At 41.8% G+C, this 26,551-nt stretch overlaps 2 long non-coding RNA genes across 2 annotated transcripts; both read right to left on the bottom strand.

Moving 5' to 3' along the window:
* Nucleotides 1-12,670: 12,670 nt before the first annotated feature.
* On the bottom strand, nucleotides 12,671-13,652 carry LOC128408984 (uncharacterized). The gene is made up of 2 exons (XR_008329171.1): nucleotides 13,439-13,652; nucleotides 12,671-13,115 (listed from the first exon to the last, which is right to left on the bottom strand). It is a non-coding gene; the product is annotated as an uncharacterized LOC128408984 (long non-coding RNA).
* A 7,341-nt stretch (nucleotides 13,653-20,993) lies between these two features.
* LOC128408999 (uncharacterized) lies at nucleotides 20,994-25,401 on the bottom strand. Its single transcript, XR_008329175.1, has 2 exons — nucleotides 23,971-25,401; nucleotides 20,994-21,376 (listed from the first exon to the last, which is right to left on the bottom strand). It is a non-coding gene; the product is annotated as an uncharacterized LOC128408999 (long non-coding RNA).
* Between the last annotated feature and the right edge of the window lie 1,150 nt (nucleotides 25,402-26,551).

Here is a 26,551-nt window from a genome sequence, read left to right as displayed (position 1 = left end):
GGGGCCTCCCTCTGCCGCCATGCCACTGCTGCGCGATTTCTGTTCTCATCCTGAAGCAAAGTTCTTAACCTGAGGCACTATTTCTGGATTACCGGAGTCTGTTACCTTAAGTGTCTGTATCCTGAGGTACCACTGTAGATGTACATCTATCTAGATGTAGACAAGTGTTTAATGGTTATTTTATTTGTTTAAAAACCAATAAATATTTTTCTGATTTTTTAAAAAAAACATTCACTCCACCAGTGTGAAGCTTCTCCTTCCACCCTGCAAAAGTGTGGGCAGGGCATTCCAGAGGTGGCAAGGTTTTTGAGGCCGAGGGACAGTATTTCTCAGGATTGTGGCAGGAGAGTAAATGGTTAAACCTCACCTTCCCCAAGCACTGTGTTCCAAAAACCCACACACAATGCAGCAGGCCACACAGTTAATGTCATGTGCAGTTAAAGCCCTCAGTGGCCATAACACTGCAAGGTTAACACTGCCTTTGGTCTGGATGGGGGAGACCTGGAAACCTCTCAAGTTACCATTGATACAGAAGATATGAAGAAGAGCTTGTGCCCTGATGCAGGTAGCATACAGACATCCTGATGGCTGTTTTTTTCTTCAAATCTGAGTCAGCCAGACAGACAACTGAAGCTGTGGGGATTTCCAGGGCAATTATCAACATTGAATTCCCCTTGGATGCCAAGGGGTGCTGTTCATTCATATAATGGGCTTCTGCTTCCCCTTTGTGCAGGAAGTACCAGATGCCATAGAGAGTTTATTTTGGGGTTTAGGGATCGAATTTGCTAAGAAGTTATATGCAGAAGGCAATAGGAGTGAAGCATTCATTTTCTCCAGTTCCTCTTTATAATATTGAAGGACCAAAGCTTATGCCACCATCTTTATGCGCCCCCTTGCCCAGATTATCCGGAGCTTTGGGCTGGGCTGTCACCAATATGCTGATGACACTCAGCTCTATCTGCTGATGGATGGCCACACCGACTCGGCCCCAAACACACTGACCAGATGCTTGGAAGCTGTGGCTGGATGGTTTCGTGGGAGCCGATTGAAACTAAATCCTTCGAAGACAGAGGTCCTATGGCTAGGTCGGGATGGCATGGGGATGAGGGACCAACTCCCTTCTCTTGCGGGGGCCCAATTAGTGCCATTGCCTTCCGTTAAGAGTTTGGGTGTAATCCTTGACGCCTCCCTTTCCATGGAGGCGCAAGTTACAGCAACAGCCAAGGCGACATTTTTCCACCTTCGCCGCATCAAGCAGTTGGTCCCTTACCTTTCCCGCCCCGACCTGGCCACAGTGATCCATGCGACGGTCATCTCCAGGCTTGACTACTGTAATTCGCTCTATGCGGGGCTGCCCTTGAAGCTGTCCCAGAAACTCCAGCGGGTACAGAATGCTGCAGCGAGGCTCCTCACGGGGTCTCTGCCATGGGAGCATATTCACCTGGTGCTTTTCAAGCTGCACTGGCTCCCGGTGGAGTACAGGGTCAGATTTAAGGTGCTGCTTTTGACCTTTAAAGCCCTTCACGGCCTAGGACCCTCGTACCTACGGGACCGCCTCTCCTGGTATGCCCCACGGAGAGCCTCAAGGTCCATAAATAACAACACCCTAGTGGTCCCAGGCCCTAAGGAAGTTAGATTGGCTTCAACCAGAGCCAGGGCCTTTTCAACTCTGGCTCCGGCCTGGTGGAACGCTCTGCCTCATGAGACCAGGGCCCTGCAGGATCTGATTTCTTTCCGCAGGGCCTGTAAGACAGAGTTGTTCCGCCTGGCCTTTGGCTTGGAGCCAATTTGATTCCCTCCCTCCCTCCCTCTCTTTCTTTTTTTCTTTTCCTTCTCCTCCTGCGATGAGGCTACATTTTAATATTTTAATGTTCCATTATTTTAATGTTGTATTTTATTTTTGTTTTTAAGTTGTAATCATTCATCTTGTTTTTATTATTGCTTGTAAGCCGCTCTGAGCCCGGCCTTGGCTGGGGAGGGCGGGGTATAAATAAAAAATTATTATTATTATTATTATTATAGTGAAAATAAACTAAAGTAAAATAAATGAGAATCTCTAAAGATTCTGCTTCTATTCCAGGGCTTTGTTGTTGCTGGTGTGTTGTTTTTATTCTCTTAATATTTTAAACTCTTGGCTACTTTTTATAGTGTGTGTGTGTGTTGTATTGTATTTTACGGCATCTCATGCTATCTATAAGCTGCCTTGCATGTCAACAGAACCATGCAGCGGAGTATAGGTTTTATAAATAAGTAAAACAGGAACACCATCCTCACAGCAAAACAAACATGATATTCACACTTTCTCAAGCAGGAATAGCAGTTTCCCAGCAACTGCATTTAGTAGATTGAGTGCTGGGAAGCAGCAATTCCTCCACAATGGAAGAACTTGCTAGGTGACATTGTCTGGGTGAATTAGTGATGGTCGTGAGGTCTGTTTTCTCCCCTTCCTCTGGGAAAAGTGTAGTGCCTGGAAAGACCCTTGGCTAAATTAGGCTGTACTGTATGAATAATTCTATTGCTGCTTTTTTCCACCAGCAACTGTAACTGAACACTTGAAATCACAGGACCCAGTTGGTTGCAATTTTTTGTTTTTTTTAGCACTCTGACTGATACAGGCTGGGAGACAGACAATAGCTTTGTCAATACGGCCCCTGCCAAAAATTTATGTTTGTTTGAAAGAAAAAAAGTCATTGCATGTGGGACTGACACTTATTTTACTTTCACCTGAAGTAAACAGATGTTGCAGGTATTATTATTTCAATCCCCACCCCCTAAAAAACCCCCACCTCTGTTTGACCAGAGGTAAGAGACAGCTGCACAAAGAAATGTGCATATTCACCATGGGAAATGATTCCCTTCAAGGAAAGACTAAAAAGAGGTTGGGGCTTTCAGTTTAGAAAAAAAAGATGACTAACTGGAGAACAGCAATGGACAGAGCAGCATGAAGAGAGTTAATAGGGAGAGTGTGTGTGCATGTGCACACAAAAACACACGACTAGAGCCTAAGGTCATCCAACTCAGCACAACAATTTCTATACCTTTACAAACAAACAAACAAAAGGCAAATTCATGGGACTGTAGCTATTATCTGATACACAGGCTGCCAACAATGGTGTGGGAACTTCTGCGCCATGCCTGCTGTCACACAACTGTCAGTAAAATATGAAGGATAGTAATTATGTGCTGCCTTGCTCTGGGAACCAGCTGTGTTAATATTTTAAGTAACAATATTGGAAGTAACTCAGTCATTTGACTGTTTCATTCCTTTAAACACCTGTGTGAAAAACTTCTCCATTTCACCAACTGTTGCCGCTACCATGTCACCCTCCTGTTCTGACAATCCTTCATCCATAATGTTCTTCAAAGTCTCTGTGTTCTCTTTAATTTCACTTTCCATTTCATCCTTTTCTGGTCTGCTTTCATTCACCATTTCATCAAGCTCAGCTCTAATCTCTTTTATTTGCTCATCAAACAATTGCTGAAAAATGCCAAAGGTCAATGGAATGTCCAACGATGTATTTGCCGTACTGAGTATTCTTGATCTTATTAATTCAGTCTCTACCTCAAGATCTTCACAGTCTCTCCCTTAAGAATTTAACAGCATTGTCTCTTAATAATAATAATAATATTATTATTTATACCCCACCCATCTGGTTGGATTGCCCTAGCCACCCTTCTCAAACTACATTCCTTTCCCACAGAGGAAATGTGATGTAGAAAAATTACCGGTACTTTCAGTTTAAGGGCAACACTTTTGTTGGGAAAACGGAATTAAAAATAAAATTTAAATTAAAAAAAATTAGCATTCGGAACTCCGTTGATAATTTTTAACTTTCTTGGTTAAAAAAATCAGAATATGCTCTTTGTTCTGAAGCCTTCAGTCTTTTAATGATCAACTCTTCTTAAAGCCAGAAAGTAGATCACACACCAGATGTAAATTTCAACCAGCAGACAGAGAAACCTCTCAGTTGTAAATTGTACCCATCTCAAAGATAATTAGAGAAAGGGAGGCTTTTGCCGACCTTATGATCTTCAGGACACTTATTTGGGCACGATATTGATTCATCTGCTCTAAGTCACTCACCCTGTCCAGATTCCAAGGAGCTGATAGATTCTCAGTCTCCTGAGGTAGTAAACAACTTTTTCAGAGCATCTGAAGTTAATCTCCTGTTCATTCTTATCTCTAGAGTGAATTTGTTAGCCAAGATTTATGCCTTGGCTATCATCAGTCACCATGTAATTATCTCCATTGGCCAGCTACCAACAGAAGATGTTCAGTCTGCCATGTTCCTCCCCCAGAAATCCCTATCCTATACATTTTACTGACAGTGATGTAGGATCCGCATGGCATCAATAGTCATGCTGCTACGGGTAAAATATGGTTTGGGTGTGACAGCTAAGAAATAAAACCTCTTATGATTTCAGGTGCTGCATGACTTTGCTAGGTGCTGGAACTATACAGCTGGGAATGGCTATCTCTTGTGAGTTTCTGAAGGGGCATTTAGTTGGCCACTTATGAAGATAGATCTTTTAGTCCAATTCAGTGAGACAATTATTAGGTTCTTATGACACTCTCAGTAGTAGACCCATACTGCTGAGAGGGCCCAGCCTCCCCACCTCCAGACTGAATTCCAAATATCCCAGAGGCTGGCCCAGTCCAGGCAAATATGGATGCAGTAACCTCAGTCACCCATAAAAACTTCATCTATACTTAATGTTCAGAGAGAAAGCACTGATTTCAATGGAATGGAAAACAACTAACAAAAATAAGTAAGGGACACCCAATATTAGAGGGAAGGAGGACTAAGAATGTGGTAGGAACAGATGTAGACTGGTTGTACTGGTATTTGTTGGGTGTGTCTGATTCCTCTCTATATTTGGCTTCTAGATAATGCACAGCGTGTCTATCTATGATTTTGCACTAAGTCATTCTGATCTTTTTCTGAAATAACACCTCTAATTAGAATCTGGGCCATAGGCTATTGAAAAGAAGCTAAAGTCAAAGTGTTCAGAGTACAAGCCTGACGTTAGATACACAGCCATATATAGGCCCTTAAATCAGCTTTGACCTGGTTTTCCAAAGCCTGATCATTGCTCCTTTGAAGGCATTGAGAATCATGGCCAGCATCTCTGAAAATCAGCTTCAAGCATATTTACATGCTTTAATATGGATCCGAATATCTAATACCAACTGTAATCTGGGCATTTCCACCTCATTTTCTTGTGTAGTTATTCTGAGTTTTCAACAAGATGTAATTTACAGCATTACCCCTTCAGCAAAAGGCCTTTATCCATTCCAAAGAGGTGATATCTCAATTGCAGATAATCAGGGGACCACAATGATTAAAACTAGCCACTTCACCACTGTCATTGCCTCAGATTCCAGTAGCTTTGAAACCTATTTTTATATGGGTTGACTTAAACAAGCTGTGTATTTAATAAAATTCTGATGTAGATACAGGAAAATTCATATTAATTTGGAAATATCCTGTGTGCGTGAATCTGCAGTAGTCATTTTTCCCATTTGCTTTTTATACAACTCTGGTGTTTCTTAATCAGAAATGGCTATGCACCATTTAGTTACCTTCCCCATCTCCTGGGTTCATGCACAATTGCCCTAGTGACAGATTGTGCTCGAATGCTCTGGCAGCCTGTGCTACTGATGGCAATGCCCTGAGCCTGGCTTTCTCTGTCTCCCTGGAGTCCCTATGCAGACGTAGGTGAACGTCACTGCCTGCTCTAAATTTATCCACGCTTGATGGAGGAGACTAGCTGAGCAGCAGGGAGGCAGCTATTTTGGTTTTCTCTGTGGTTCTGGGTTATATAAAGCATCTAGCCATGACCCACATTGCTTTGGAGCTGCCTTGTTTCCTCTCTGGTTCTAATGCAGCTAATCAGCACCATATATTTCCACACAATTTTTCTCACAGATGCTGAGTACTCTGTGCGTGTGTGGCACTTGAGTGCTATATGCGTATGACTTGGCTGATGCCACTCTTTTATGAAAAGCAAGGAAGCTTTATTTTTAAAACAAAAAACCCCCACACAGATGGAATCCTTGTTCCAGCTATTTATTGGGCACAATTTGTGTAGTGAATTACCAGCTGCCCATCCTGTGCTTTGGAAAAGGTAAGCTAAAACATGCAATAAAATACCAGTTAACAGTAATCGAAACAGAGAGTATTTTTGCCATTTAATTCTCAGTTAATGTTTAAAAACACCACACAAAGATAGGTGTCACAAGATCAGACTCTCCAAAGTCTCTGTTTCCTTGGTTAGGCTAAAAGGTACATTGCCACTATCAAATTATTTCAGCTAGCTGATTATGGAAATAAGGAAGGTATATCCGGAAATGGGTTTACCTGAGCCAATGTGTAACTATCAGGAGATTTAATACACAGCTAATTACTACAACTAGTTTCCTGCTTGGACTGCTGTATTTTTGACTCACTCTGGGAAACCTGGGCCCACTCCATGGCATGGAGTTGCTATAGAGAGCATCAAAAGAACACATGAATTGTAGGATCAGACCAAATGTGTCCATGCAAAATCTCTAAGCTTTTCCAAGGAGGCAGGACAAAAAAATTTAACAGCAGACACAGTAAAACAGTCCTCACTTCCAAGTGAAATCCCAGATAACATTTTAAATACAGAGAATGCACACATGGCTTTTTCAAATCAGCTCAAATGGAAAGATCTTACTACAGTTGCTTCCAATGAAACTCAGATTTTAGCTTTTGTGTCTATCTGGAAGAAGGGGAACACCAGTTACAAGCCATCATAAAACAAATATATCACATTCACCAAAATGATTTCCAGGGCTTCAAAATAGCCTTTGCTTAAGGGAAAAAATACCCCCATTAACCAATAGTTACAGTATGTTTTTGTTATAAAAATAGAAATGAATGAGACATATGCTTTACATGTGAGTTGCAAATGTTATGTGTATTTATGAGCTTTGCTCCTGTCACATAACTCCCTGGGCCTAGGGGCTTCTTGGATTTCATCTCTGGCAAAGATCAGTCTTGTCCCAATTACAGTTCCAGTAATTTCCCTGGCAGAGCCTATATTCCCTCATGAGATATTTAAGAGTACATATGATAATTCAATACCATTTGGGTGTTTTTAAAGGGGCAGCTACCGGAATATCACTTTCTCTGTTCATACTATGGTAAAATGGTAGAAGGGCAATTTGTTACTGTCAAGCTCCTAGAATAAACAGAAAACCCTCATATCTGCTTATATGCTCACAAAATAAAACAACTGTATCCCAATCTGCCAGCAGTTGGTGGGAAATGACCAGAGAATCAAGCTGTTTTCAGGTTAAGAAAGCTGGACCATTACCTTAAGTAGCAAAATAGTGAGTTGCGCTGTAAAAAATAAAAATCATTTCTGGACAGAACACAAAACTGCACAGGACGATGTGCAGAATTTTTAAAAATGCCTTCTGCGTATAAACAAATACAGCTCCTGCCAGCACTTTTCATTACATGTATTGGCTATGTAAGCAAACAAACAAAAAAACCATGAAACTAGATATGCAATAAAAAAGAAAAACAAGGACAAGGATTAAAGATTAGGCAAAAATAATCACTGATTATAATCAATGGGAACAGAATGTGAAGAAAGACAAGGCTATGTCCCAGACTGCCAGTACCAGAGGCTATTTATCAAGGTCCTAACATGGTCCTACATATTCAGTAAACTGCCTGGCCAGGTATCCTCTCTATTTTATGTTTGTGCATTGCGTGGTTCATTAATGGGTGTGACTTTTCCAATTGTCAGTGTTGAATTTAATTTTCTTAGCACCATAGTACTCGTTTGATGAAATCATTTTTCTTTCATTTATTCCAATATTGAAAATGTCTGTAGTTCTTCTCCAATTTAGATCATCTGCTAATCTGACATGTATACTAGGCATTGCAACCTTTCGTTTAATGATGGACATATCATATGTTGAACACCACCACATACTTGTCAATCTACATTTATGATGTTTCTCCACTATGAAACATCAATCTGCTAATAATCAAGTAAAGGACTGAATGTGTATAGCCGGGCTATTGTTCTTCTTATTATTATCAGCATAGCATAATATGGCTCCTTATGCCATGCGACAACATACCATTCATTTCTTACATCCCCAAGATAGTTGTGTGCAGTGAGAGAAGGGGTGCACAGTGATTGACCATCAATCTGACACAATTAAATTAAATTAAATTTGTACTGAGTACAATTTTTAAAACCTTCTAGAAGAAACAGCTATATAGATCACTTTCATCAAGGCTTTCTTTTACAATGTGGAACAAAAGTCATATTCATAAATGTTCTTTTTCTGGTTAACCTCTGTAAAATTCTGAAATGCTATTTGCTAGAGCATCAAAACGTGCCACTTACTAAACTTCCACATGCATAAAAATGGGAGTGCATGAATGGAAAGTGGTTGATACCTAAACTGGATGTAATTATTTCACAAAAGGGAGCTTGCTCGCAAGGGCCATCATATAATGCTACTGAATAATGTGATTATTAAACGCTGACTGCTACCCTCAAACCATCTAATTAAGGTATGTTTTACTAAAGTATGTGGTACTTCTGAGGAAGAGATAGTCTGCAAGTGGCAGCCACCATATTTATAAATAAGAAAGAAAGGGAATGCGTATTTTTAAAACCGCAAGGTAATACTTAGTGGAGCCAGTGTGGTGTAGTGGTTAAGAGCGGTAGTCTCGTAATCTGGGGAACCGGGTTCGCGTCTCCGCTCCTCCACATGCAGCTGCTGGGTGACCTTGGGCTAGTCACACTTCTTTGAAGTCTCTCAGCCCCACTCACCCCACAGAGTGTTTGTTGTGGGGGAGGAAGGGAAAGGAGAATGTTAGCCGCTTTGAGACTCCTTAAAGGGAGTGAAAGGCGGGATATCAAATCCAAACTCGTCTTCTTCCCTCTTCTATAATGAATGCATTTTACAGAGTATCAGAGCCATATGATAATATTCATCCAGAGAACCAATTATCTCAAGAGAGCAAAAGAAATGAAGAATCACAACAATGAACAAAAAATAAAACCTATACAATCTACATACAGGTGGGAAAGAAGGAAACACAACACAGCACATCAACAAAGCAGTTATCTCTAAAGTAAACATGCAAAACGAACGGTGGCTTGTTAGTTCAATCTATGGTTAAACCTTATTTCTTACACTCACCACTGACAGGGGAAAAATCAACTGTAGATGTGACTTAAAGAGAAAAACCAATGGATTAAAATACATTTTAAAAAATTGTCAGGACCAACCCAAGACATTTTGCTGCCTGAAGCAAAGGAAAAGATGGTGCCTCCTCCCTTCCCCCTCCACATACAGAAGCCAATGGAGACCAGCAGTTCAATCATACTTCAGCACTAGCAATAGGACAGCATCGACAACAGGTTAAGTTAAAGGGAAATGAAGAGCCTATCTTCCATTGTTGCTCCCTGCCCATGAACACCTTCTGCCTAAGACAGCCTCCTCAGTTTGCCTAATGGTAGGGCCAGCATGGCTACCTTTGATTTTTCCAAGTCCACATACCATCTCTGAAAGCCTAGGACCTAGGTACATCAAGAGTTCATTGCTGTAACATCAACTGTATCATACACCAAATGAGAAATATTTATTTTTACCACCATTGGTTGTTTCTACCTAACTGAACCAGCAAAACACCACATATTTAGCAAGTCTGGGAAAAGATTAGGAATTACGCAAGGAGATAATAGTGATGTCATATGAGTAATTCACTGTCTGCTCCAGTACATGCTTAAATCCACTGATGAACAAGATTAACAAACTAGATGACTGGGGATGTTGGACAATATACAGTATACTGCATAAATAAGTGACTGTCACATATTTGCCTTATGGGAACCCTCTGTGAGAAGAGATTTAAAGTCTGAAAACAAACACATGAAACTCTAGGAGCTTGGAATTTCATATGGAGCTAGTGTTAGCTAATAAACACTACAGCTAATAATCTGTAATCTAGAACAGAACAAAAACACGTAAGAGAAGACATTTGACTGGAAACAAATCAGCCTGGCCTACTTTCATGACTTTAGCAGAAATTTACAGACATTGGTTGGTAAAGTTTTTAACAGCATTGACCTAAGTGTTACCACCTGTTAATATCTGCAGATTAAAAGCACAACAGCAGGGAGCAGTAATAAAAAGAAAAGTGACACCTTAGTCACCCAGTGAATGGGTTCTACCCAGTGAGAAACGATGAGTAGAAGTTGGTGGGATAGTATATGATATCATACTACATTAGGATAAGAGATGAGATTTTACCCAGCTGTCTGTATTCTGCTAATGGCTTTTGTTTTTAAGTATTGCTACCTTCCCAAAAACTTTAGGATAGGGCAAGCTGCGGGTCCAAAGAAATAAACCGGCTATAATGTGTTTAGGTGCATATCTAATATTTTGGAACATTTAATAGGTGATTCCTTTTTCTAAGGCTGGATACTTCTCTAATTCTGCTCAGAATGCACAATTGTGTACCCGTACTTCTGGATTTAAACTATACCCAGAATACAGTCCCTAAAATATTTCTGGCAACCTTCTTCAAAAATTATGGAAGTGATAGCTGAGAGAAATATTTATTTATTTGTTAAGGAGCATTTGCATTGCCAATGGAGGAAAGAGAACTGCAGAGTAAGGTAACAAGCCCAGACTTGTCCCGAATAAGATAGGACAATCAATCAGTAATTTCTACCCTTTGCATAAGAGAGGGACTAATGTCAGATGTTCAGACCCGCATTTGATTAAAAGTGCAGCCTGATCCTACCCATGTTTGCTTAGAAATACGTACAATGGAGTTCAGAAGAGTTCACACACACCCCAAGCTAGTGTTCAAGATTGTATTTCCCTATGTCAACAATCACTTCCTCTTTTTTACAGCAACTTATCACTATTTCAGAATTGCTGCCTAACCTTCCACGTCACTCTCCTGAGGACATGCATCTTACAGACTATAGTTTTGTAACATATTCATTATGATGAAAGGGAGTTCATAGATTGCCGTGAGAAATTGCTGTTAATTCCCACCCCACCCCAGGTTCAGGGTGAGGGAATCCCCATATGTAAGTACTATACTACTTATTAGCAGATAGGTGTGGTGCAAGAACAAGTCTGAACTGACCCTGCAGTCTTTTAGCAGGCAGAGAATATAGAGATAAAGAAAAACTTAAAGCAACAATTACAACTGCAATCTGAGAGAATGCAGTGGCATTTGACAGTTCAAGCAGGCATATGGTGCAGAGAATTACCAAAACTGGGCTAGTGCCCAGTTCAAAACCAATACGTTATCTCCCTTCCCAACAGACAGTATTCAGTCACTAGTTTATCAATTGTCATAAATGTCTAAGTATATTTACAACAGCATTTGGAAACGCCATCCTAGTATTCCTGGGAATTACTTGTAGGTGGGTCTTCCGTAATCAGACTAGTAAATTTAACTCTAATTCAAATATCATCATGAGTCAGCCCTTCAAAATCCAATATTCTGAGTTAAAAAGGAATATTGTAGAAATAATGAATATACACTCATATGATTTGCCACCTGCTATATAATCTTTTTTCCAAGGTCTAATTCCGAAGCATTTCTCCACACTCATGAGGGCTAGAAGCTTATTTGAAGCAAACCTCGGATTTCAAGATTACCATAACTGTAAGGACTGGAGTGCTGAAGCTAACACAATTATTGTGGAGTTTACAGATATAATCACAGCAAATAAAAATGTTCACTGGGATTTTAACTACTGTGCTCTGCAATGTTGATTAGACAAAGGCCATTAGAAAACCAAAACATTATACATACCAAGTGGGTAATGTGATAATTTTTCATAGGTCCAGCTTTGACTGATTGGTATTTCTTAAACAGGCAGGCAGCAGAATTGATGGATAGGTATATCTTAGCGATATAAATACGGCAAGGTAACAAAGAGCGCTTTGCTACAAATAATAATTTAATACTGCTTTTTAATTGTGCTGAATAATACAATAGACACACCATACTGGCTGCTGCCATTGAAACATGCTCAGAAATTGGCTGCTTTAACCTCTTCCTCTCTATTGCTGAATTGCTGATTGCTGAAACTGAGTTTGTAATTTATAGAATAATACATTGACTCTGAACCATTGATTTAACCAGGAATTTTCAGCAGGGTGTGTGTAAAACAGGTATGTACGCTCCAAGGCCATATAGTGAGTAAATTTTAAAGCAATTCTTGAGTCTGTTAAAAACAAAACTACCTTGGCTCATGGATTTGCCATACCACAATTCCAAAGCAGCCGTGTGAGAATATAGAATATAAAACACTTGGACAGTGTCTCTCCCCCATACCCAGACCCAGTATTCTTTGATAACACTTTAAACTGCTGGTTCAATTCAGAACTAAGCTAAGATGAGCTGACCGATGGCTATGTATTCAAGCAAAGCAATGCAGATGTTAACATTTGTATACACCCTCTTCATACACATAGACAAAATATATTAAATGGAATATAACAGAAATATCAGATAAACTGCCATTGCAGTGAGATATTGTTGGACTCCAGCTCCCATCATACTTGATTGTTGGATATCTACCAACATCTGAACCTAAACAACATTTAAAAAATAATAATAATCAACATGACTACTAATTATTTTGTCAGTTGGGGCACATGCTCAAGCCGGCTTTATTTCTCTCTTATTTTTTTAAGATACGATTTGCTTTATCTTTTTATTAAAGGCACGAGGACAACGCTGAATTGTTTTTTTTTTGGGGGGGATGCAGGGATCACGGCTTGCGTTACGTAAGAAAGAGCAGAAAAGACTTGAGTCGAGAGCCGCGGGGGTTGTTGTTGATCGGTGCGTCAGACTTGGGTTTCCCTTTTGGTGCGTGTGCGGCAGACAGCGCGAGTGCGCTTCCTCACGTTTCGCCGCTTGAGGCAGACACGACAGGATCCACCCCCTTGTCCGTCCCCACAACGAACGCTTGCCGGGATCGACCTCTGGTCCAGATCTCCGAATATTGTGAGGCGGACACACGCTGTATTGTTTTTAACACTCGATTGGGAGCCGCCCAGAGTGACTGGGGAAACTCAGCTAGATGAGCGGGGTATAAATAAATTATTATTATTATTATTATTATTATTATTATTATTATTATTATTATTATTATTATTATTATTATTATTATAGGGAATCCCGATTTCAACCCCCCACCCCACCCCCACCAGTTGCTCCCGGAGCGTCACTTCGAGACACCAAAGCCCCCGGGATCTCAGAAATCAAAACAAACCAGCTTCCCTCTCGGTCTCTCGCTGTGGGGCCGCCGGCACCTCGCCGCCCTCAGCCCTCGCTTTCTAATTACAGCTCCACCCCAAAACAAAACAGACCTTCCCGCTGCCATGGCAACCGAGCCCTACCTTCCCTGCTGCTTTGGCAACGGAGCCCCACCTCCCTGAGCTGCTATGACAACCGGGAGCCTCCTCCTCCTCCTCCCCTCAGCGGGTGACGCCGCCGCCTGCGTGGCTAACGATTTCTGAAGGGGAAGGGAGAAAGAGCGATGACGTTGCGGGGCTCGTTTCCGTGGTTACTACGCGCTGACGTCGGTGTGTTTTGTGAGCGCCCAACGTTCTTGCCGTCGCCAGAGCAACGTCAGTTAGCCAGCCAAAGCTCGGCAACAGGGACGGGATTGGCTGATGCGCAGGAGAGGAGCTCTGGGATTGGCGGGGCGCTTTGCTCAGGCCTGAACAGGTGGGCCTACCTGGCCCTGAACCTGCAACGGGGGTCAGACGGGGACGGGAGGAGGAGGATAGAAGCGTTCGCACGGAGTCTCTGGACTGTTGGGGGAAAGCTGTTTACATATGGGGAGAAACAGACTTCATTTGCCTCTTGAGGTCGTGTGTATCGTTCTGGTACCATGGACACGTGTTTATGCACTATCAAGTATTGCATACCTTTAGGATTCCTCAAACTTCTACGACTTCTCTATGGGATATCAATTTTATTCTCTCCCCCCCACCCCAGTTTTGGTCATTAATTTTTATCAGTGCCATAAAATGCGGAACACATGTATAACTGCCTCTTGTACAACACCTGTGTGTTGAGGCATTATGGATCTTTAAGAATTAGCACCAAACCTGCAACTAGATTGTCATGTTTGATGATTTTGTATGTATACTGTGAACAAGGAAGTGGGTAACATCCTCAGATGTAGCAACCTACATGTGGGTTTTATGCTAATTGTCTGTGGGGGAATGGTGCATTTCTTTTAATATGGTAACATCTATACATTACGTTTAACATATTTTGTTTATGTGTCTGAAGAGGGTGTATACACGTGAACATCTGCATCACTTATTTGTGTACATGTTTATGGCTGGCTACACGCCTGAAAGTCTTGCATGACATTCTGTGTGTATCTGTATTCATTCCTCAACACATATGCGGACCTATACAGTTTAAAATATTGCTTGAGTAGCCATTCATTTTAATTATTGTTCTGTATTGGTTTTGAATGTTTTTATGATATTGTACACCACCTTGAGGTTTTGCAAGAGGACTGTATATAAATACTTTTGTAAATCAATAATAAACAAACATGTACATTAATGTGTATTCATTACCCCAAGGAAGAGATCATATTATGCTCTTAACTTGACCATATCTTTTTCATGCTGAACCCTTGCTGTGTTTCTCTTCACTCGTTCCCACCCACCTGTGCTGCCCAGTGCTTCCCTGCACTTTTAAGGAGCAGCTGTACATTGTTATTTCCTCTGTCCAAAAACGCTAATAATTTTTAACTATGACAGGTACTATAGGTAAACAATACTTTATCCCAGTAGCACAAATGCCGCTTTCAAAGGGTAGGTCAGTTTTATTGCATGTCTGGTTCCTTGCTGCTGTGCGGGTGGAGCACCATTCGTGGGTAGCATATCTGCTTCCTGCTTGGCCCAGGGATGGGCACTTACCTGTATTTGATTGACGATCTTTCCAGACAAATAAATATTACTCAGGTGTTGTGCAAGATCAAGACAGGTTTTCTTCAAGCAGCACTTCCGTTGCTGGCTCATTACTCTCCATTTGTGAACTTAGCACACGTGCAGATGCTATGCAGAAATTAGCTACACTTTTGGCTTGTGTATCTTGTAATATGTCTTTGATAGTGTTATCTATGAAAGTGCAATACCATATCCAACTTTAATAAATGTTATTATGTTTCTGAGGATACAAACATGGCACCGTTCTGTCTCTTTTTTTGATTCCCCCATTGCTCATACTTCCAAAACCTGACCTCTAGAGAGGGACATCAGACTTGGTACTACTTAGAAATAATCCTACAGTTGACTTGTTCTTCTAAAGACACAGGATTTATAGGCATATATCAAGCTGTAGCCACAAGTTATACATCATCGTTATGATAGCACATTTTCAAAGCTTAGCAGGGTCTGCTATGGTTTCAAGTTGGAAGGGAGACCACATGTTGAGATTCCTGCATTGCAGGGGGTTGGACTAGCTGTCCCTCAGAGTCCCTTCCAACTCCATAATGCTATGATTTTATAATAAGACATTTAAATGTATTGTTAGAGACGTTATGCCTCTGAATACCAATTGGTGGGAATTGCAGGTGGGCAGAATGCTGTTGTACTCATTTCCAGCATGTAGGCTTTCTGCAGGCGTCTGATCAGATGCAAACTGGACAGGCCATTGGCCTAATCCAGCAGGTTCATCCTACATTCTTACAGCAAAGTATATGCAGATCCACACCATAGGTTGAACTCAGCTGCAGGCTGCATTTGGGGAAATGAGATTTCATAATGAGGGATAACACTGCTTCCTAGTGAAACAAAACCAGTTTCTATAAGGTTAGCCATGTTAATCTGTTACGGCAAAACCAACAAATCATCTTTGGGCACCTTAAAGACTAATTAGTTTTTTTACAGCACATGTTTTCATAGACTGGAGTGAATGAAAGATCATGCAACAACAAAACTGGCTAGTCTTTAAGGTGCCAGAAGACTCTTCTTCGTTTTGTTTTTTGTTTTTTTAGTAGAATGGCTTACAGCAGTATTTCTGTGCTTGAACACCCATCTCATGACGTTAGAAAAGAAAAAGTGATGAAACACTGAGGACACACCCTTATGTACAGAGAGAAGAACCCTTTTGTAATATTATTATGCTGGTGGGGAAGGCTATCAAGTTTCTGACACACATCTGTCTTTCCCAACTTGTGAGGGTCACTGTACTGGACCTGTTTGGAAAGGCACTCAAAGTGAAGAAAACCTGCTCAAGGAGCCTGAAAAGCTGTTGGCAGAAAACAGGCATGTGATAGGCAATTATTATTCTTTGTCTTGCTGCTGCAAAGGAAATCAGAAATGGACAACTGGCTGGGGAGAAAATATAACTATAAACTTTTCAATACCCATTTCTGCTAAAAATTGCTCTTCTTCCCACCACCTTTTATTGCCACGGGGAAAGAATACAGTATTCCCATACAAAAAACCAAAACCAAACAGGTAAGATTGCAAGTAGTACAGTAGACTGGTGTTGCCATCACTGGGTTAGATGCCAGTCTAGGAGGTTAAGTGGTACAGCAGGTTTAACTTGTCTCATTACACACCTGGAAGTTTTTGAAGATCTGTGCGAGCTTTCCCTGAAAGTTAATCTCCGGGAACACCCAGCACGTGAAATAGTTACTCCCTTCTCAAAAGGTGTGCATTGTCAGTAAACCTATGGACAAACGCCGGATCCCTTGGCCTGAAGCAAGATGAGGGACGCAACCCCATAGTTGCCTTTGACTGGACTTAACCGTCCAGGGGTCTTTTACCTTTTTTTACCTTTACCTACACATTAAATAGCTCTAAAGTTTCCTTAAGACAGGCGTAGCCATCACTTCAAATGTGAATGCTGAAGCCAGAACAAGCAGAAATAAACAAATGTTGTTTGGCTTCAGAACTGATAGAATTCCCTCTATCTTACTCACTGCAGTAACGTTGCTAATGTGTCTGTTTGAAGTAACTGCAGGACGTCAAGGTCCATACATTAGGTGGTTTTAGTGAGTAGACAAGAATGTGGGTCTCGATATAGCCCTCAACTTTTGTTTCTACAGCCTTTGCAAAGGCAAGTTGGGGCAGTTCAAGATGACTGACTGACCAATTTCATTTTGCCCCTTAGAAGGCAGATCCTCTATAGTAGATGCAGCTAGGTAATTACATCATGCTGCTTTTTGCTTGGTAGCCCAGGGAAATAAAAGTATTTTCAATTGGCATCTGAAACCCAACAATGCAGGAGGCAGACACACCTTTGAGGGGACGTTCCAGAGCCAGGGCCCCATCATGGAGATGAACCTTCTATGCATCCTCTCACCCTGAAACCTGGGGGGGGGGGCGGCAGGGGGAAATATTAACATGTTGGTATTGGAATTGATGGTGGGGTGGGGTGCATTTGCTGTTCTGTCTCAGACAACAAAATGTCTTGACCAGGCTCTGTTGCTTATAATATCCCAAATAACCCCAAATATAATGCTAACTTGTCAAATATGAGACTTCTGGTGCTTTGGAAATACATTGACTAACTCACTAATTTAGCTATCCCATGCAAGGCTACTGTATTGAATGGGGCTTCTTCTCAGTGTGGTAGATGGAAACAGTGTTCAGAGCTTCCAGTGTCCCATAGGACAGCTGAATGGAACAATGTATCTATGACTTCCTTTCTGGGCAAACGGATGTTCCTGGAAGTACAGTACAGTATGTTGTGCATGAACTAATGTCTGGCACTCAAACATTAGTTCTCTTATAGTGAAGCAAAGTGGATGGTATTTAATCTTTCCAAGACTGTAGAGCAGGGACTGGGAATCCATGGCCCTCCAGATGTTTTTAGACTACATCTCCCTCCACCTCAGACCATTGTCCATGCTTACTGGGGCTGATGGGAGTTGGAGCCCAACAATGTCTGGTCTGGAGGGCCACAGTTCTCCCAAACTGTACTGAAGAGGGCTGAAGACAGTTTGCATCTAGTTGTTTTAAGTTGTGTTCTGTGTCAGTAAACAGCTCTTCCAATTCTGAAGCAGAATAATTATTTCTGGATGTGGCAAAATAAAAGAACCATTTCTGAAACAGAAGAAACAGCGACATCTGAAATGAGGACTATGACCTATATTTTGCCGGAAATACAGACACCAAAGAACTAAGAGACTGTGCTTGATAGCATGTCATAATGCATTTTTATCTTTAAATATTAGCTTTAGATAAATAACAGCAGCCCTCAGCATAAAATCTACAGGAAATGTTAACAGCAGCTAATCCTTATCTTAACAGTCACAATTTTTAAGTTGGCTATTTATGGCAGGAAAGAACAAAGCAAGCAATAGCTCAGCAAACGTATCAAAGCTGCACAGTAGTTTAAACTGGTTATTGGTAAGGTGCTTCATCTTAATTTTTGAACTGCTAAGTATTTTCATAACTCAATTCAGTGCTGTGATTAAGAGTAAAATAACCTGGGAATAAGAGGTCTTATGTAAAGTAAGATATATTTCATTATTGGATAGCTGTGACCAAGCTGACATAGGATTTGGATGCGACTTCTTTGATTATTATACTGGATCCACTCAGAACTGTCTTCTAAGTCTGGTATAATATTAATACCATTGCATTTATCTTCCTGATTGGAAGGTGAGGAATGACACATGAATTTGCAAATACTGGAGCCCTCAAATGACCTTTGTCCATTAAAAATAAATGGACTGTAAGTACATTAGGAACATGCAGTCTCATCATACAGCCCTAGTGCTGTAAATTACACTGAATACCTCTGTGTGCAATAATGGGCTGGGGTTTACAGTTTGATCCTATGGGATTGTGTTTCAAGTTCCTACTGTGGTTCTAGAAAGTACAGTGGTACCTCGGGTTAAGTACTTAATTCGTTCCGGAGGTCCGTACTTAACCTGAAACTGTTCTTAACCTGAAGCACCACTTTAGCTAATGGGGCCTCCTGCTGCTGCCGCGCCGCCAGAGCACGATTTCTGTTCTCATCCTGAAGCAAACTTCTTAACCTGAAGCACTATTTCTGAGTTAGCGGAGTCTGTAACCTGAAGCGTATGTAACCCGAGGTACCACTGTACAGTACTCCTGCTGTTTCCTGTATTTGGAACAGGAAACTATTATCTTACAAGCACCAATCAATTCCTGTAGCATGGGTAGCATTTTATTAATGGGAAGATTCCAAATATGTTCAGTGCCCTTGAGTTCCATGGGATTTGCACCTGAGCAAAGGTACATAGGTTTGCAGCTTTAATGTATTTGAAAATCCCACCGATTGTATGAAAAGCTACTGTACTGGAGGGAGGAAGGATAGTTTCCTGAGATCTCCCCTGGGGGCTGGAGGGCATGTGATATGTTTTGCAGGGCAGAGCCATGTTATGCTTTGGCCACACTATCATTTTATGAAATCTTCAAAGACTGATTTCTGCGTCATAAATATGCTGCTTGTGATAGCTTCTTTGTGATAACTTTATGCTACAGCCACCTAAACATGAAGAGTTGGTCCTAATGTTGCAATTCTGCATCATGATATTCCACAGAAGTGCACACATTCCTGATGGTGACAGCTGTCAAATGTCTTCACATGCTGTGGAAATATAGTGTGGTGTCTGTAATATGACAATGAAGAGGACAAGTCATTACAGACAGAGAGGCTGTTTCAAGTGGTTTTATCTGACAATCATAGCGTACAGAATAGGCCTTGCTGGTCACAAATATGGACTTGGCGCAAAACAGCAGCAGTTACACACACACACACACACACACACACACACACACACACACACATTTCCATTCCTTTCTCATCTGTTATGAAAAGGAAGCCTTTTTATATGTAATTGGACTGCCCACGTCCTGCTTTCCTACTGTGGATTAGCAACACAAGTAAATGACACAATATTGTATCATTATTCCTATCAGAGAAACATGTATGTCAGTCCTTGGCTAGAAGATTTTAAAGACACTGCTTCTAATATTTATTTATTTTGGCAGTTCACAGGAAGAGGGGGCAGAACACATTTTGTCTGGAGTATCAAAATAAATGGTAAATAATGTGTGACTCCTTTTAATTCCTTAGGCTATGAAAGTACTGGAAGATGTCACTGGAACATGGTGCAATCCATTTGCTTTAATAATGGCTATTCCGAGCTGAAGCATCATTTAGTTTCAGGACACTACAGGAAGGAACTGAGAACTGAGAAAATAATAAGGCAACAGACCAAGTAACTTAAAATCCATGTTGTCTTATTCCTGTGCCAAGTGGCAGAGATTTTGGACTGGGGGAAGTCTTGGGCAGCACTACCAATGGTCTCCCTTAACCTAGAAAAGGCAGAGTGGGTAAAATTCTCGCATAATGCTCTGCTCATTTCATAGTGAGAATGGCAGTGAGGTTGTGCTGGTCTTACCAAATCTCTAACTTCTCCACCCTCCACAGCTACGTCTGCCAAGTATAGTTTTGCTATAGTAAGAGGCCTACCTCCTTAATGAATGCTCCAGCTTCAGAATTAAGCTAGCTAGCAAAGTGTAGGCAGGGATGGGCAGACAACTTTAAATGTTTTAATTGCCTGGCGAGTGACATTTGTACACATCAGCAGGCATTCGTAAAGTCTCTGTGTGTGCAAAGGTTTACCTCCCTAGAGAGCATCAGCCACTCACTCCACCTTCACTTTTGCTTTTAACTGTTATTTTTGCCACATCATAACAGGTCTCCTTTGCTCTCTGCTTAAACAAAATGGGCAAGCTTCCAGCCAAGGCTACAAATGATGTAACCTGTAGCCCTTTGAGAACTTTTTAAGGGGAAGAAGAATACTTGTGGGCCAGGGTGGGGGACTTTGGATACTTAAGGGGCTTTTTGGTCAATTTGTATGTCTCACAGATTTAACAGTAAACTTTTATCAAGTTAACTAGACCACAGAGCAGCATTTGAGTGAATGCCATGATAGTGATCATAATACCACCTGCACAGAGAATTTATTGTGATATAGTAGAAAAATGTTATAGAGCGGGACATGTTTGGAGAAACTAATGATGGATTTATTGTTCTGCCTCTGAAGTTTTATGCAGCTCAGGGGTCTTGCTTTAGGCTCATATATACAAACACCAGTCAGATTTGGATAGTATGCATACAGCCCTATTCAAACACTCCCCTGTCTCCCTTAAAAGCTTTGCAGAAGGGTGGGAGAGACTACAAAGGGGACTGCCTTTTTGAGCTTCTCCTGCATCTGGGCAGAGGAGGCTGGAAACAAAAAGATGTGTAGCTTCTCCATATTTCCTGAAGTCTGAGCAGGACACAGCGCAGTTGGAGAGTCAAGAGCGGTGAAGGTGCTGTGGGAGACACAGGAAGGGCATAGCGGGGGAGAGAGAAATATGTCTTGTTAGGCAGTAGTAAACATATTTCTATCCTTGTTTTCATTGTCAACGTATATCACGGAGGGGATTTTTCTTCTTCCTGCTCCATCAACTGTGCTTTCTCTGTCATCTGAGGTCACGCAACTGCAGCTGATGCTCACAATGTATGCAACGCTGTGAGGAAACTACAAACTCATAACACTGTACATCAAGTATTCCTGATATTAGAAATTTATACTGGATAGGTGTAATCCTTTTAACTTTTCCTATTTATAGAATCATTCAATGGTAGAACTGGAAAGGTCTTCAAGGATCATCTGGTCCAACAAAACTATACAAGCACAATTTAGTAACCTGTTCTAGTGGAACTGTTTCTTTCCTCCTGCACTATTTTAACCAAATTACTTCCAAGCAAGCAAACCAAAACAAAACCTCCACTCAGCTCTGAAGCTCACTGGGTGACTAGGGGTCAGTCACTTATCTCTTAGCCTAGCCTTGCTCACAGGATTGTTGTGATAACAAGAAGGGCAAGGGAAGAAGTACGCATGCTGTCTTGAGCCTCCTTGGAGGAAAGGAGGGACATAAATCCAATCAATAAACAATAAAATTAAGTAGATTAGGGCTTTATTTTGACCACTATGCACTTTGGGTTGGTCTAGTTTGCAGGCAGCAATAAAACACATGGAGCTGATGAACTGAGTAAGAAGTCCTTTAATGGCTTGTACAAATATTTATTTACAAATTAGTTTTGTCCTCAGACCTTTGCCTTACGTGTCCAAACTGAAGGCTGCTTCTGTTAGTTATTCCCAGCAATGAGCACATTTGGCAAAAGTCTGAAAAATCAAGACAGCTGTGAGACCTGGAATGTGGTCATTTTACTATGTGAATTATTCTCCTTCACAGTCCAACTGGGTGAGCAACTCCTTAAACACTCGAGGCTTGGATCTAACCTTATCATGCTCACTGTCCTTTGCTGCCCTAGCTGATTCTGATTTAGTCTACTGAAGCTATTTATGTTCACACACTGCTTTGAAATAGTTTTGTAGTGTAGGGGTTACTGCAGAGTTGTCTGCTGGTGCTTACATGATTGGGATTACCATATGTTTCTTATTTTAGAAGGCACTTTATTTTACAGAAAATGTAATTGGCAATATAAAATTGTCATGTTATTGTTCATCTGCTCAGCCTCATACTCAGGTCTGTTTCTTGGTCACGGGAAACTGTGGCACTGTAGTATGATGGAACTTTGAGAACTGGCTTTTATAAACCAAAACATTTATTTTATATTATATTATAATCCAGTGAGCATCTCTTTCACAACTCAGCAAAGCTTGATATAATATTTCAGCCATGTACCTTATTTTTGATATGTTGATAGGATGACCTACTTTAAAGGCTGCTTTCAACATGGCTTTTTTGCAGTCTTAAAATACATCACAATGCAACTTTAGACTGGAGGTTATATGAGTGCCTATTTAATTGCTGACCAGAGTTCAACTGACTGGCTGACTGGATTCTTCCAGACTTGTTCGTCTCTGTACATCCCTGTACAGCTTGACGCCAGAGACACTTTGACGTAACATGAATTGTGGTTTTAAATATGGAGTATGCTGATTGGTGTGGGGTATACATTTCTGAGAATTGCTCTACCTAGCGCTTGGGACTTAAGAAAAAGTTATAGAACTGAAATCTGTGTGACGACATGTTCGTCATGTTGGACAAGTTACTTTCTCTTGGCCTCAGTTGCCCGTTTGTATAATGGCAATAATAAGGTCAGACCTTCCAAGTCTGGACAAACCATTTATGATTTCAAAGAAAACAACTAACAACGTGAGGTCAAAGATTAACCGATGAGCTATTTGAACAACAAAATCATCTACTGTACTGTATTTACTTTACAAAAGGATCCTTTGTCCTTAGGCTAGAACAACCTGGGAAGGGAGCTTGTATTTTGCTCTTGATGGGTGAGCTGGCAACATACACCAGCAGGCCTAAAGCAATTTCTAGCTGGTGCAAGAGGAGGGCCGCGTTTCGTCCTGAGTTTGGGCTTCTATCTCTCGGGGGCCTGAGCCGATTTATGTAATCCGGGGAGCCAGAAAATCGCCCCCACGGACCTGTCTCGCCCCACCCAGGAGAAGAATCGCTCCACTCCCCGGGGCGAGGCACCTAAGCTGCCTGTCCCTGGCGCTGACGGGGACACCTCGAAATAGCAGCTGGCCCGATTTCCCCGCCTCGCCTCCAGGGCCCAGATCCCTCCCCGCATGGCCGCCTTTCCAGCCTATGAGCTCAATCGGCAGGCTCGGGCTGGGCGAAGCTCCTCCCTTGCCTAGAAACTGCGCCGGGGAGAGAGCGAGCTTCTGTTTGTTGTGACCAACGCGCCACCCGGCTCGCCTTGCTGCGGCGGCGGCGGCCACGCCAGCTCCTCCCCGGCGGGCGAGTGCGGTCTGGCTGGCTGCCTTGCCGCCTCGCTCCCTCCCTCCCTCCTCGCCGGCTCTCCGGGCTTCCCTGCAGAGGACAAGCGCGGATCATAACAAATCCCAGCTCCGGGAAAGGAGAGAGCCCTCCTCTACCTGTTACCGCAGCTCCCTGGCAGCCTCCCAAGAGCCCCTACCGGCCGCCAGGGGCGGGCTGGGCGCATCCCAGCAGTCCCGGCCGGGTCCCTCCTCCCTCCTGGCAAAGCACTCTGTTTCTGGGACATTCCAGTAATGGGGAATAGCCGGAACCCCGCGCGCAATTTTCACCCTTCTCCTGGAGAGAGACTTTTGCATCAGCCAGTCCCTTCTTCTCCTAGTGAGAGCCCCCGGGGGATTAAGTCAGTGTCTCGTGATCGCGGCACTAGAGAACGTGCAGAATATTCCATAGCTCCGTGCTCTCTCTTTTCAGGAAGGACGTTAGGTTATATTTTCCATACATACGGCGCACATGCGGTATTCCTTCCCAATCCAAGACTGCACGCAGAAACCATTCGGGTCCTGGGAGACAGGAATTTTATTTGCAGGAGCAGTAAATATAGGTTCCCATGGTAATAGCTGCGCGGTTTAGGTTGCATACCATAAACCTCAGTTTATTTGCTTCGTTTTTGCTGCATAGAAGCGGCTAAAAGAAATGTAGAGTGAAAGTGAGGCCCCACGATGGGAAGAAAAGCGTCGTGCGGGGATTGCTTTGAGATGTAGCCTCCAGTCCGAAGGAGTGTTCTGTGTGACTTAAAATCTTGCTATCTTATCAACACAACTGTTTCAGTAAAAAAAAAGGGGGGGGAACCACTTAGTGGTTAATCTGGTGATATTTCCAGGTTAAACTGGAAATCTGGGTATCCTGCTGTGATAAATCCAGTGCCTGCAAGGGGAGCCTGAGTCTATTATCTCTTGCTTTAGTCTGTTAAAAGTATATAGTAGTTGAGAGGATGGGTAATGAGCTGCATGCAGATTATTAGTTCAAATCTTAGCACTGCTATGAATTTGGTGGGCTGTCTTAGATCACTGGCTATGTTTGATCCTCTGCACTATATTATTATTTTAATTCATTAATTAAAAGTATTTTAAGCCACTTTCTAGGACTACTTTCTCACAAAGTAATGAGCAAGGGAGTGAGAGACAAATTACAATATAAAAATATAGTCAAACATGGGTGTAGCAAAGGGGGTGGGGCAGCAGCTGCCCCCCAATCGATAAAAATCAATACAAATACTTAACTGAGGTTTGCCCCCCAACAAAAGCCTGCCTCCGCCACAAAAATCCTGGTTATGCCCATGTAGTCAAAAAAATGAGAAGCTACTCTGGAGATCCAAGCTGTTAATCATCTAAGTTGAAGGCAATTGTAAAGAGGAAGGTCTTTGGGAACAGAAGTTGAATGGTTTGGGGATCACCACTGACAAGGCCCATTCTTACATACAGCAAACTAATCTTGACTGTGGTAGATCTTAGCATACTGACAGGATTATATCAGTAAAGGTGATCTTTCAGACAATCTGTACCCAAGCCATTTAGGGCTTTAAATTGTAATATTATTGTATGGATAATAATTCTCCACTGTGTTTACAATGATATGCAATAATCTATGTGAAGAGCTCTGAGCACAAGGAAAAGTGTGAAATTCTTATTGCTGAAATTCAGCAGCAAGACATTTGCTTCATAAATCCCCTTAGAATATATTCTGGTAGTTCCAAGCAAGTCACAGGAGGTGTCCACCTGGAATGAACCTTCCTCTCATAAGCCCCTAGTACCTAACCCACAGATGATGACCTCAATAATGACCTAAAACCATTCTAGAAACCCCTGAGCAATCAGTTTCTCCAGTACTGTGTTGAGTAAATGGTACATGAACTGCAGTGTTGGTTTCTTCACATGCATGTTTGCATGTAATTACTAGAAGGTAAAATGCTGACACAACTGAAATGAATGGAAGTTTTGTAACTGTTTGTAGTGGAGGCAAGGATCGTCCCTTGCATGAACTAGAACAACCTTTGTGAACTGGAATGGGAAAGCCTTTAATTAGGGCTGCCTATCGTGTTACAAATTCCAAAGAAAATGAACAAGCGATAACAATTATGGAAGGCTAAGACAGATTATATAATACATGGGTTTGCAGTCCACATGATAATATTTTCTAAAATTTCACAACGAAAAGTTACCTTAAAATGCCCTTAATGTGTGTAACAGTCTGAGCCTATGCATGTTTACTTGGAAGTAAGCTCCAATAAATTCAGTGAGACATAGGATTGCAGCTTGAAATACTGAATTCAGGGGAATATTATTTTCTATAACAATGGTTCTAAAGATTAATACAGTTCAAAAGTGTGTCCAAGTGCTAGTAGATAAATAGCTACTGCTCCGGTGGGAAGGTAAACGGCGTTTCCGTGCGCTGCTCTGGTTCGCCAGAAGCGGCTTAGTCATGCTGGACACATGACCCGGAAGCTGTCTGTGGACAAATGCCAGCTCCCTCGGCCAGTAAAGCGAGATGAGCGCCACAACCCCAGAGTCTGTGACTTGACTTACCAGTCAGGGGTTCCTTTACCTTAAAGCAATATTGAATTCACTTGATCCTAATAAAAAGTGAAAGGGCAATAATGAACAGTTATGTGCGCTTACACTTAGAAGTAAATCCTATTAAGTTCTGTGGGGTTTACTCCCTGATAAGTGGGTATACGATTTC

This window comes from Podarcis raffonei, chromosome 1, assembly GCF_027172205.1.
Source record: "Podarcis raffonei isolate rPodRaf1 chromosome 1, rPodRaf1.pri, whole genome shotgun sequence".
NCBI classification, from domain to species: Eukaryota; Metazoa; Chordata; class Lepidosauria; order Squamata; family Lacertidae; genus Podarcis; species Podarcis raffonei.
Note: the sequence above shows the minus strand (reverse complement) of the source record. Positions and strands in the feature narration are given on the sequence as shown.